This window comes from Tupaia chinensis, unplaced genomic scaffold (genome assembly GCF_000334495.1).
Source record: "Tupaia chinensis unplaced genomic scaffold, TupChi_1.0 Scaffold000050_1, whole genome shotgun sequence".
Taxonomy (NCBI): domain Eukaryota; kingdom Metazoa; phylum Chordata; class Mammalia; order Scandentia; family Tupaiidae; genus Tupaia; species Tupaia belangeri.
In genome coordinates this window covers 1,138,103-1,152,466 of record NW_006159508.1, presented here as the reverse complement: position 1 = coordinate 1,152,466, position 14,364 = coordinate 1,138,103, and the positions used below count along the sequence as shown (strand labels likewise).

The window sequence follows — 14,364 nt, the reverse complement described above, 5'->3', positions numbered from 1 at the left end:
AAAAACATTGAAAAATACATCATGACATTCCCAATAACCTACTACATTAGATTGACTTATTAAAGTTTATTTTTCTGGTTTTATTCATGATGGAGAAAGAGAGAAATCACCTTTCAATGGGGCCTAGTCACATTGAAATTCTTTTTCCTCTAATTCTCCATCCTGTTATGATCCTGGCACACATGACACTGATAGGGCTGAGATTCAGACCCATCAGACATGTGGGATCTGTCTTCTCCACAGCACCTAACCACTGCACCTTTGGGCCAGCCCTGTTGGCTCCTTAAATACCACACTTGAATTTCTATTAGATTTTTATTACTATTATGTAAAATTGCTCTGATTGGAGTTTTGGAGAAGTTTAAATATCAGAATAATTTAAATAATAATAATAATAATAATAATAAATCTTGTTATTTTTTCTGACCTTAGTGCTTTTATCCAGAGATAATAAAAATCTAGGATTCCTCAAACCTGCTTTATATTTTATCTTTTCTTTTAATATATCTGTTTTGTATTTTTATATCTCATTTCCTTAAATTTTAATAGAAATTTAAAAATATATGCAAAATAGAATAATATAATGAACTTCCATGTATCTATCTACATGAAACAATGATCATTTTGTTGATCTAATTACACTTGTTCTATTCCCTCCTTTTTTCCCCTGGAATATGTGAAGTCATTCCATTTTTTTTTTTTTTTTTAAGAGAGACTTTTGCTATAGGGCCCATGCACTAGCCAGAGAGACAGAAAGAGACAGAGGGAGACAGAGAGACAAAAAGCTAGAATTCACCTGCTAAGGTCGGGGATGGCCACCCACAATGCCTTCTCCTCATTCTCCTCTAGAGATTTTGGACACTCATGCACACTCACACACCTGTTGGGAGTTTCAAGTTGCCGGGTCCAGGATTTGAACCATGGTTGGCCATGTGGAAGTTCAATGACATAAACATTATGCTATCTACTGGTCCCTTAATTCATTCCATTTTTTGATATAACAAAATTAATTATGCCTGTATGCTTCAAATTTATTTTTATTTCAACAAAAAGTTTTAATATGATTTTGAAAAAAAAATGAAAGATATTTGTTGTTTAGAAATCCTCTCTCCTTTCTTCCTCTTTATTTTGACATCTTATGGTTACAAATTGGAGAGAAAGAGAAAATGTTTTAAATTAGAAGATAAATTTCAAAAGAAACTGAAGGGCTAATAAGTAGTTTCAGCAGCCCCCAAAGGGAGTTCCTCCCTACCATGCAAAACAAGACTCATTCTTCTACTTAAGATTTAGGTCACAGTTGTGTGTCATTTAAACTATAGCTGACAATAAGTGAATGTAACAATTAATGTTTTATCCACATTTTCTTTATTTTACTCCTTTTTAAAAAAAATTGTGAATCTCAAACCATTTGCTTCATAGCAGTTTAATGGGCACTGACACCATATCCTAAATGTGAAGCTGTTTAAATTACAATTTAGCCTCTTCTTTCCTAGAGATTTTGATTACTTTGGCCTTTTGCTGACTTTTGCTAATATTTTCTCTAAGAAAAATAATTCAGAGTATTAACACCAATTCCCAATTAGATAAATACATTAAGTAAGTTTTTCACCATTCACATATAATCATTCACATTCACAGTATTTGTTCATACAGCCATTCATTTATGTATTCATTTGTCTGCTAGACATTGTGCAGGTCTCACGTACACCAGATCACTAAAAGCTTTCAAGATGAAGACCCTGCTAAAGAATCATGATGTATCTCTATTTCTATAAAGCCAAGCAAAATCTCCATCCTAAAAGCGCTGTGTGGGAATTAGGTAGAAACTGGTTGCACTCTAAACATCTGGAGAGAAGAAACGTCACTCTCAAAAGTGCATTTGTAGAAAAGCGTAGTGGCTGGATCGCAGTGTGGTAAATGGGCCTGGCTGGAAAGATCTCTATATGTGTATTTTTATCATCCATGTGTTGGATGAAGCAGAGAGCTGCCAGATAGCTTCTTTTCGACAGCTTGGCGTTACTGTTGGGAACAGATCCATGTATGGAAGCGAAAGCCGAAAGGCACAGATAAGCTGAGATCCAGCTATGCGAACCATGTTTAGAGACACTTAAAGGACAAGCATCTCAGGTCCTTTCTTTCTGGTAAATTTGGAGAAGCCATCATACCGGATCTTTTTTCACAAGCAGCCCATGCAAACTGAACAGCCAAGGCTTGACAGAGGTAGGTGCAGGGCTTTTGTGATGAAACTTATCTAAAGGATCATTTGTGAATATTCCCTCCTGAGCCCTTGAAGTCCATTGAGGGAAAGTGACAGATAATATTTTGAAAGAAAATTAGGATTGTGGCTGACGACTAAAAGGTATTTAACAATACTGCCTCCCCAAGGCAAGGCAGCTTGGCTACTGAGAGAAAATGACAGCACGGATTTGCTGTTTCGTAAAATCCCTTTGTCCCGGTCACTTACCGTTCAGATGTGTGTGAATATGAGTCTTCCTTGATATTGCCAGCATCTTTGGGAATGAGCCACAGCTTTCCCCGGGGTACTGATACTGGCCGTGTATTTTCGGGTGGGATACGTGGCATTTGTATTTTTCCCTCCTTGTTCATCTGGAACCAGCAAACACTCTCACATGTGGCTAGTTCTTCCTTAGACATATGAAGAACTACTTCTAGACCGCATTATTATTTTTGGCAGCTGAACTCATTTTTGCAGTGTTTCTCAGCAGATCGGAGGTTGATTACATCCTTTTCAAAGACTCTTGGGTAGTTTCACAAACATGGGATCTTGTGCAAGTCAAAGTTGCTGAAACCAGCTGTAAGCACTGGACTTTCGTCAGTACCGTAAAATTGTGCTGTTGTTGTTAATATTTAAAAACTTAATAATTTGAAGGGAAATATTTCCAAAGATTATTATTAGTTTGTTATCAGTGATGTTTTGGGAATAGTAAATTATTGCAGAATAAAAAAAAATGATATATCTCAGGAGTCCAAGGTAAAAGTACAAATGTGAAGATAAGAAAAACAATATGAGTTGTATTTTCTAGAATACTGATTAACCAGGCAAGTCATATGAATTGTACTTTGAAATGGTTCTCCAGCTAATTATCAAATTGTAGTTATTAAATGACTAGACCAGTTCTTTCAAATTGTTAGCAAAGTTTGTGAACTCCTGCCAATACAAAAGGCAAAAGGAAAAGTTACTGGTCATATTTACAAAATAAGTATGCTTTTCCAAGTTTGAATTAAAATAATTTTATACAAGATAATGAAATTTAAACTCTAGATACATCTTGCCAAGAATAATATATCTATAATTTAAGTGAGATTAAACCAGATTCTTGTTTAGCTAAATTTACAATCTTGATAGAGCATGAGAAAGGGAGTGAGGGGAAAAAAGAATATTAAATAAGACTTTCTTTCCCTGAAGACATATATGACAGGTAAAAGGATTAATAAAAAAATGTAAAAAGAGGATAAAAATAGTTTGTAACATTGACCTAGGAGATGTTCCTTGACCTAGGAGATGTTCCTTGAATAAATGAGGTAATCTGAGAAAGGCAATTAGTTTAAAGGAAATAGATAAAATTGTCAGTTATGTGGTGATTTCTTCCAAGCTGCAAATATTCCATAACACAAAAAAAGTGGCAGAGAAAGAGAAATGTGGTACTTAGTTGAATAATAATATATTATAATGTAATATTATATTAGTATTACGAATACTGAACTAATTATTACACTAGAAGACTTTTTCATCAAATTATTCTTTTATGTATCTATTTATATCGACAACACATTAAATCAACAACATATTTAAACTTAACCTTTTACATTTCTAAAATTGGCTATTTCACTTTACTTAAAAATACTAATATTCTGTATCTGCAAAAGAGGGAGAGGGAATAAACTATGCCTTCTTTTTTTAAACTAACAGAGACGAGCTGTCATAACTTTAGCTAAAGTGGAACAGGCCTACAAAACAATGGTTTTAAAATACTTAATTAAGCACTACTTACAAGCAACTTCCCAAAAGGAACAGCACAGCGGGAGTCTTTGTAATTTTCAATATGTAAAAGGTTCAAATAAATGGTACCACTAGTATTTGTGAGCAGAAGCAATGCACAAATGACATCATTTTGTTTTCTCATTTGTTTACTGCCAAGTGCTTTTTGTGTGTACTCCTTGAAAAAAAAAAAAAAGGCTGCTTTTGGTGGTTTGGTGGTTAAGGCACTGGACTTCTATGTGTTCTATGTGACCAACTGTGGTTTGAATCCCAGACTCAGTGGCTTGAGGCTCACACAGGGCACATGTGTGTACGTGCCCAAAATCCCAAGAAGAGAATGGAGAACAAGGGATTACAGTGTGGTTATCTACCCACCCCCCTGGGGGGATTTCTTGCTTCCTGTCTGTCTCTCCAGCCAGTGCTCACACCTTATAGCAAAAATCTCTCTCTCTCTAAAAAAGAAAGAAATGATTGTTCTTATAGCAAATTCAAGAAGCATAATACAAGCAATAGAGAATGACTTACTGTTACATGTCAACATTGATAGAAGAAAATGAATGATAGTCAAGCTACTTGCCCTTTTGACTCATCACTTCATAAGCATTTAGTGATGACCACACATGTAGAAAATCTAATGATCATATTTTGAGAAAAGAATTTGAAGTATTGGCAGTCTCGTGTGAAAAAAGAAAAAAATAAGTAAATAGCTTTAATGTTCTGTGTTATAGTTAACTGAAGTACAAAACAAACTCGTGGTGGTCAAGTAAAACAGAAAAGTTTAAATCTGTCCAGAGAACACAGGTTTGAGGTTTCCGTCTACATGATGAGACCAGAAAGGATAACTTACAGGCATCATCTATAATGAGAAGGAGAGAGCAAGCACTTTTTAGCGGCTTTGATAAGGAACAGTATTCCTATATATTGGCAGAGTTCACATGAAAATCAAAGTAGAAATTTACTTTTCCAGAACTTGAAAAATCTTGGTCCATGGGGACAGTCATTAATTTTCAAGGAAAAGATATTACTGATTTTTCTTTAAAAAACAAAAAAGAGAAAACGTTTACTCTTTCCCCTCAAAGGCATCGCCTTTTAAAGTTTTGCTGATATAATCTTTGCTGACAGGGAGTTCTTATTTAAAATTTCACAATGCTTAAAAAGAAGTTTTCTCTATAAAAAAGCGTCGATATGGTTTATTTGATATCTCCCATACTCCCGTGGAAAAGTTAGCACAATTATTATTTTGAAAGTTTATATATTTAATTCATGATAGAAAGTACATGAACACACATGAGAGAAAGAGAGGGAGAGACATCCTCGGTGCAATTGGTCACCATACAACCCCTTTCTGTCAGTCATCTAGCTCCTCAGGATTTCAGGGACCCTTAAGCTTGCTTGGCACCTAGTATGTCTACCGAAACACAGAGGGCTATGTGGTTTCTAGTACTTCAGTCCAGCATACTAGGCATTGCACCACCTGGTCTTGGCCTAGCCATCATTTATTGAAAGGCATATGTGATATTTGATTTTAACTACAACTATTAAAAGAAATTATATATTGTTTTAGCAGATCATCAAACAGCCATCTTGAAAAAGCATATTAATTTTAAATTGCACATTTTTCAAAAAATAGACTAATTTTTCTATCCTCTTTTTTTGTTATTGTTATTGTTTGTTGTTAGCTTGCTTGCTTACTTTAATTTTCTAGAGGGCATGGGCACTCACTTGAGAGACAGGGTAAGGGAGAGAGAGAGAGGAAAAGAGAGAGAGGGAAAGTGAGGAAGCACCACCATGGCAGTCTCTCCTTTCAGAATTTGGGGTACACATGCACATGTGCCCAGTGTGTTTTTTAAGCCACTGTCTGGAACTTAAACCTCTCGGTCAGCCTTGTGGAATCCAGTTGCCTTCACCACCAGGTCACCAGCTGGTTCTCATCCTTTTGTTTTTGCCTTTTATCTTTATGGTAAGTAACAATCACTTTGGAGAAGGTATGCCTGATTGTATGCAGAAGAGATGTCAGTTTAACCTATCAGACTATATGAATAAGAAACTAACACCAATACCAAAATACTGAGTCCATTATGGACTTCTTCCATCTAAGTAAGAGATGAAAACTGGGCTCTCAGAGCCCTACAAAGAAGATATTTGAATAAGTGCTGGTAGAGATGAAAAAAATATTGATAATTTCCTCATTTTCAGCTCAAGTAAGGAAGACTATTCAAGTCAGTGGGTAGAGATAGTAATCAGAGCAATGAGGCTGAGGGTGGTTGGAGTGAGTTTTATGCTGGCTCTTCAATGTGTTGATGACTAGGAGATGTTGTGTAGGTCACTTACTTTTTCTAATCGGGATTTGGGATACACACGCAGCACACACACCCAATGTGTTTCTCATGCTGTAGGTTCTGGAACTCAAACTGCATAGTTAGCAATTTGGGATCTAGCTTTCTTAAACATCACTCCATGGCTGGTCCACCTTTCAACTTCCATTTTCTGTAACAATTCAACATGAATGCTGAGCTTTTGGGAGATACTGATTTAATAGTCTTTGACTGATTGATAAAGGCCATTGAATTCTCCTCCTACTCTGTAAAATGAAGATAAGCCTAAAAACTATAATTTTAGATAAAAATATAATAAGTTAATATAGATAGGCGTACACTAAGAAATAGCAAAATAAATATAAAGAAAAAGCTATTTCAAAATGGCATCATACCATAATTGAAGAGCAGGAGACCAGTTAATAAAAAAATGCCTTAATTATTTTCTGAACAAGGTGTGTTTTAGGTAAATGAGATACAAGAACCCATTGAATACTTTATTCAGAGCTATGAAGTAGGTTGTAACTAATAATAATACTAATAACACAATAATAATTATAATACTAGTCTTATAATGTCTTCTAGTAGTTTACCCTCTGAATGACAATACAGTCATATATGAAGTGACATAAACCATTTTAATCTCTTCTAGTAGTTTACCCTCTGAATGACAAGACAGTCATATATGAAGTGACATAAACCATTATCAATCTCAAACTGTTGAATTTCATTTTTAGAATCATAATCTTAAACTATTTCTAAATCTTAACTAATTTTTTTATTGCTTTACTAACATGGATGAGATATATCTGATGAGATATAAAATCTCTCTTTTTTTTTCTTTTTTTTTTTTTTGGTTAAAAACTTCAGGTCCAGATTCAGATAATCTGTGTTTGAGTAATATCTATGCTACCTACTGACATGCTTGGCAAATTACCTTGAAGACTATCTTACTGTCTATGGAGCTCTTATTATTTTCCAAACATACTTTTAAGCGAGTTACATGCATTAATTTATTAATCCTGATAATTACCCCCATGAGATTGTCACCCATTTTACGGACAGAGACACTGACATACAGAAAGGTTAAGGAATATATTCAGGATCGCACACAGTAAACACAGGAAGCAGTATCTGAAGTGTTTGCTTAACCTATGTGTTTATGCCATTTCACAAATATTTCCTGGCCTTTGAAAAATAGAAACAAACAACAAATTACCATATAGAATTAATGTATACTAAAATCTATTGAGTATTTCATGGCAAGGAGTAAGAGCAAATTGATGTTAACTGTTCTCAGATTATTGTACATTCAACTTAATATGCTTAGTGAATAAGTTAGTCACCAGAAACAGTTTTCCTGAATACCAACTACATGAGAAATAACAATAATTACCCTTTACAAGCAAACATTTCCAAAGTTTTGTGGAGATTTTTCAGAGATAGATGTTAAATTATTATTTTGTGACTGTTCTATCTCTATATCCCCTCTGCCTATCATGTTACTCATGTTTTAATACATGTGTGTTAAAACTAAATATTCTTTCCCCACTCTTCAATGTTATGTAGCAAAGATGATTTGGATAAAAATTTTTAAAAGAGAGATATGGTCATTTAAATGAAAGCATTGCATTCAGAGACACATTGTACATAAATGTTAAATTGTATTTTGAATCTAATTAATAAATCAGAAATGAAGAACCAGAAATCCATTTGATATTCAACTTACATTTTAGATTATTTTTATGAGCATAAGACCTTTGGGAATTCAACACATAATTTTCACCAAAATTGTAAGTTGAGCATTTAGTTTTGTGAAAATTTTAATGAAATATATTTTAATTCTGGCAATACAAGTTGTAGAAACATTGGTCACATTGTCTTTCTTTGCAGAAGCATTATATATATAAATATAAATGAAAGCTTACCTCTCTTCTCCAGTTTTTTTCAATGCCTGTACAGAAGACCAGAGGTTGTATCTACCTAGTCACATGCTATTTTTCATCCCACCACACATTCAATATCACTTATTTTATATTGTTTCTCCAGAGATTATTTTGCTATCATTAATATTTAAATATTCCTTTTCTTTAAAAATATAATTGCCTACTATAATACAGTAGGAAAAAGAGGCAAATAATAAAATTAGACACAAACAAAAAAATGAAATTCAGGTCTCGAGAACCAATAGATTCTCATAGGTTTTCATTATTTTAAGTTGGCAAAAAATAATCTACAAAATAACAATAAACAATTATAGTAATTTATACAAATTATAGCATACAACTGCATTCCAGAGCAATTCAAGCACTAAAAAGCAAAAAAAATAAAATAAAAAAAATAAAAACAACGGTATGCTGAAAACTATATGCCTAAAGTTGCCTCATAAAGAAATTAAATTAACTAACAATTACATACTTATCTTCTGTTTAATATGATACAAAGTCAAGGTAAAGACCCACATTCTTTTGGGGAACACAAAATAGTAAAAAGTACATATACCCTAAAGCTTATTTTTCTCTCCAATGACCCACTTGTATCTAGTCAAAACAAAAATGTGCCCAAGGTTCTAAAAATGTAATCTGCTTTTTTTTTTTTAAGAGAATACACAATACGTATTCTTTAAATAGGTTTAGAACTAAATCTCCAAAAGTTCACCAGGGATACAACTTTCCAAATCACATTTTCCAAAATGTGGTCTGTAAAAGAATTGTTCTTCTATATCAAGAAATAAAGATCTCATAGTAAAAAAAAAAATTTTAACTGAAATATTGAATAAAACGTATCTGCATCTCAGACATCAGAGTGCACACTAACATGTACTGGCTCTGAGAAACCCAGTTTAAGGTAATCTGAGTCCAAATTTGCTGTATTAAATGATGTTTACCATTCAAACAAGGTATAGCTGAGTCACTGTGCTCCCTAAGCTCTTCGCACTCCTAGCAGACATCGGTCATGCCATCTTTACTGACTGAGCCTAGATGCGACCCAGAGTCACTCAGGAGAGTTTCGCAGGCAGCCATCACTAATTATGGTTGTCATCTTATCACAGCAAGATCTGCTAGAAAAGGCTAACTTGAAATTAGTCCTTGCTCTAAAATAATTAATTTGACACTGACCTATGATTTTGACAGGTAGGAGAAACTATCTAATGGGTCTATATATGAAAGAAGTAGAAGAATGCCTAGCTTACAGCTTCAATGTATTTAAATAGCCTAGCCTGTTTAAGCTTCATTGACATCTTTAGCAGCAGCATGTAATATATGCACCTAGCTATTTTTAAAGTATAGAAAAGTCTTTTGAATAATAGTTTTTGTTATTGTTGAGGAGTAAAAATAATTACAAAAATCAATTATTCTCTTTGATTTGGATTCAGCCTACCATCAAATATGTGCTTGTGTGTGTGTGTGTGTGTGTGTGTGTGTGTGTGTGTGCGTGCACGCTGTTTTAAGATATCCCCAGAACACCTGGTATTGAGCTCTGTCAGAGTATCACCCCAGTGTAATTGTGTGACTCTCCCACTACACCAAACTCATTGAGGGCCTGGAGCCACAGTGATTACAGAAACACAGTCCTGAAGAACTTAGGGTCTGTTGGGGCAGAGACCCATAAAAAAAGGACGGTTGCAAGGCAGTTTGTTAAGAACTACAAGAAAATGTTAATAGCGTAAGAGAATGCTAATCCCACCAAAATGTCAATGTGGACAGAGGGAACATCATATGCAAAGTCTGGAGGACAGAGGGAAATGTTATGAATTACAATTGGATGGGAAACTACAAATAGTTCAGCACTACCAAAGAGAGTTTTGATATTTTGTTTCAACTCCTTATTCAAGTATAATATACCTACAGAAACATGTGGTTATGCAGACCAATGAATTTTCAAAAATGGAATTCACTTATATCACCAGCACATAGATCAAGAGACAGAAAGCATTCTTATCCCCCTTTCCAGACACTTTTCCTCTCAAGGGTAATCACAAGCTGATCTTCACCCATATTTTGCAGTTGCTCGAATTTTGAAGGTCTGAGAGTTAGGAATAACACTGGAGAGGCCATAATGGGAACATCTTCTATGTTCTATTTCTTGTTAAGAAATTGGAACTTATTTCTGAAGTCTTTATTAGGAGAGTAGGAGATGAAAGAGAGCAATGGAATGGTTCTAATTAGTCAGATTTGTAAAATCTCCCTTGTTTTTATTTATCTATTACCATCTGTTGACCCAAAGTAGACAATATTTGATAAGCAATTAAGTGAATAAGTGAATATTTTTACTCACTCTAAGTAATGTATTTATTATTCAAAATTTCATAAAAGTATTCAAATAATTCTAACATACCTCCACATCTGTGCTGACAAGATACAAAAAAGAAACTTTAAATACTTTTACATTTCACTATTGTTCTAAGAACTAATGAGATGAAGCATGTGCTATGTTTAGTTCTTATCAAATAATAATTATCCTGTAAATATTAGCAATTATTTATACAGTAGACATTTATTGAGTATCTACTATATTCTGAACACTATAATTTGGGGATAAAATGGTGACAGAGACACAGTCCTTAACCTCAAAGAATTTATTAATGAAAGTTGAAGATGTAAAGTTTAAAACAATTGCAGAGGATGACATAAAAACATCCTACAAGCCTGGGAAGAAAGATAGAAGTCAGACTAAAATGGTGTCTTCTTTAGTGGTTCAAATGAATGACTTGATGAAAGGGGAGGTACATGGAGAAGGTAAACCACGTGGGAATGAGTAAGACTTTTTTTCCTAAAGAAAAATGACCATAAATTCGATATTATAAGATTTGTTTCTAGGGTTATATTCGTTTTGTCTGCTCACTTTTCTATTTAAATGCATTGCCCTAGAATGGACTAAATGGACCAAATTAGAGTCTTCTTAGGGAGATAAGAAGGGATGTTGGGAAAGGGGAGATTTTAGCTCTGAGAGCAAAATTAGAATGATGTCTTCTGATGATGAAAGCAATGTCATATTCTTACTGATAAACTTTGGTCAGGGCTTACGTGAGTGGCAGATGAGCCAGAACCAGGGATTAAGATCTCTACTAGTTAGATGAGAGGCATCCCCCAAAAGGGTATGATGAGGATGTCATGTCCATCTACTCAATGAAGTGTTTGAATACAACATTTATCTTCCTTAGCATCCTTCCATCTGACAAGAAGATCTAACTGGGTGATTCCCAGAAAGCTCTGTTTCTGAGTGTCTCTAATTCAATTACAGATCCATTTCCTGAAGTGAAGAAGGTAGATTGCATCCATATTTGTTAAAAGATACCACACATGTCATAGTTGTAAAAGAGCACTTACCAAAAATGTAGAACTGAGGGAAACATGAAAATTGGCAACATTATTAAAAATGTTGGTCTTCTAAAATGATTAAGCATGTTCAGTAATTTTTAAACAATTTTGTTAATTTATGTTGAAGACTCCAACATAATAGAAATACTATACAAAGAGAATATATACATCTTTCAAAAAAATTATAATTGCCTTTAATCATTGTGTATCTTTATAGCTTGTAACATGGTTTTTCCCAGCATGCATGCAATGCATGACAATCAAACTAAAATACTACTATATACATCATCATCAATAGATAGCTTTTCCTTCTTGTGTCTGTTAATTTTTTTTCCTGAGTCCCTCTCTTCTTTCCCACTACCCACCCCCTCCTATACAGTCTCTGTTATCGACAATTGCTCTCCCTGCTATTATAACATCCACTCTCAGTTTCTGCCACAGAGTGCAGCTATTCAGTATGTATTTAGTGGAGATATACAATGCCTGTCTTTCATAGACTGGCTTGCTTTACTTAGCATTAAATCTTGTATATTCATCCATTTTGTATAAAATGAGAAGGTTCTTTTTTGTTTATTTTAGGTTTTATTTTTGGTTTTCATTTTTTTGGGGGGTGTTGTTTTTTCTCATGGGGCATGTGCACTCATCAGAAACAGAAACAGTGAGAGGGACAGTGAGAAATCACCCCTTCAGGGGGGAGGGCCATGCTGCAATCCCTTCTCCTCCATTCTCTTCCAGGAATTTTGGGCATACCTCCACATGTACCAGCATCATTCTCAAGCTGCTGGGTACAGTTCTTGAACCAGAGTGGTTCATGTGGGAATCTAGTACTGTAACCATTCTGCCACCTGGCTGAGTAGTATATATCAATACATCTTAATGGAGGTACCAGAGTGCTAATGTAACTGGGATGTTAGAAATATAACACAGACAATACCCAAATTAAATGAAACATAAGCAGTAGAGACAGAAAATAAAGATTAGAGAAGGAAATGTGCTTTTAGATAGAACATTTTAAAAAATGAAATTTGAGCAGAAAACTTAATGAAATGAGGAAACAAGTCATGTGTACAATTGGGACAAAGACTTCTAGACAGAGGGAAACAAACAGCAAATGTGAAGTCCTTGATGTGGGAACATACTTGTATTCTACTAACAGTAAGGAGCCTTATGTAGCTGGATAAAAAGTTGGAGAGTAGTAAAAATATTAAACAAGTGACATAGCCAGCCAGCAGCTAATTCATTAGTTCTCTGAGGCTCATAGACTTAGGAGAACAAGTCAGGAGGCTTCATTCTGAGGGTGCCAGGATGCAACTTCAAAGGATTACAGGATGAGAAAGAAAATTATCTAATTTGCATTTTGAACTTTATTTTTTACTTCTTCCATGAGCAAGAGACAGAGAAACAGAGACAGAATCTCCAACAGGCCCATTCACAATCCATCCTCAAAACCAGCCAGTCCTGGATCATGGGTAAGGCTAATTTACTCAGGGAGGTCTCTGGGCTTGAACCAGAAACCTTGCCACATGGAATTGCCTCATTGAGCATCATATTACACCTTGGCACTTCCATCCAGCCTCCCTAATTTACATTTTAAAAAATTATTTCTCACTGTAGTAGGCAGAAGAGACAGTAGAGAAACTAGAGAAAATAAAAAGTAGATGGTGATTTCAGCTTCTAGATCAAGTGCCTGATCAAATATATTATTGAGAATGAAATGGGAAGCTATTACAAAGTATACTGAATCAACACCAGTAAACTGAAAATGTCCCAGGAAAACAGACACATGTAGATCTCTAGGCTTAAAATTGTTTCCTGAAAGAATAAAATAGGTGCTGCTGTGTTAAACCCAGGTATATTGATGCTTAGGGAAGGACTTGAAGAAATTCCAAGGGGGAACCAGCAATTAGCGTAATGTCTATGTCGCTGGACTCCCATGTAGTCGACCGTGGTTCGCGTCCCGGACCCGGTGGCTTAGAACTCACGCCGGGTACGTGTGCGTGCATGCCCAAGATCCCGAGAGGAGAATGGAGAAGGGATTGCGGCGTGACCATCCCCCCTGGGGGGTGATTTCTCGCTTTCTGTCTCTATGTCTCTCTCTGTCTGTCTGGTGAGCGCACGCGCCCTATAGCGAAAACCTCTCAAAAAAAAAGAAAAAAAAGAAATTTCAAGGGACTTTTAATAAACGAATCTGCCTTAGAATATCTAAATATCATTTACAGTATACAGTGTTTTCCAGTCATTTCTATTGGGCCCTATACCTGAGAATTTTTTAAGTAAAGTTTTCTTGGTTGCCTGTTTTTTCCTCAACCGTCCCCCTACACCCCAGCAACTCTGATCAGAGTTAGGGACCAGCAGCTGGTGTGGTGGTTAAGGCGCTGGACACTCCCACATGGCTGACTAGGGTTCGAGTCCTGAATCTGGTGGCTTGCTTTCTTGCTTTCTCTCTCTCTCACTCTCAACGTCTGTCTCTCTCTGGTCAAATTAAAAAATAAATGAATGGATAAATAAAATAAAATAATTATTTAAAAAATTATTTAAAAAAATAAAGATCAGAGTTAAAGGGAACCAGCAATTAGCATAATGGCTATGTCACTGGACTCCCACGTAGTCGGCCGCAGTTTGCATCCCAGACCTGGTGGCTTAAAACTCATGCCATGCACATGTGCGTGCGTGCCCAAGATCCCGAGAGGAGAATGGAGGAGAAGGGATTGCAGCGTGACCATCCCCC

At 35.2% G+C, this 14,364-nt stretch overlaps 1 protein-coding gene across 5 annotated transcripts in view; it reads left to right on the top strand.

Annotated features, from left to right (window-relative positions):
- Positions 1-2,150: 2,150 nt before the first annotated feature.
- SLC8A1 (solute carrier family 8 member A1) overlaps positions 2,151-14,364 on the top strand; it is a 441,932-nt gene continuing 429,718 nt past the window's right edge. For 4 of the 5 annotated variants that reach the window (XM_006141300.1, XM_006141298.1, XM_027775240.1 and 1 more), the window contains exon 1: positions 2,151-2,220. The gene's annotated coding sequence lies outside the window, so the exon portion shown is untranslated. The remainder of the gene's footprint in view (positions 2,221-14,364) is intronic. The other variant, XM_006141295.2, reaches the window with a different exon arrangement.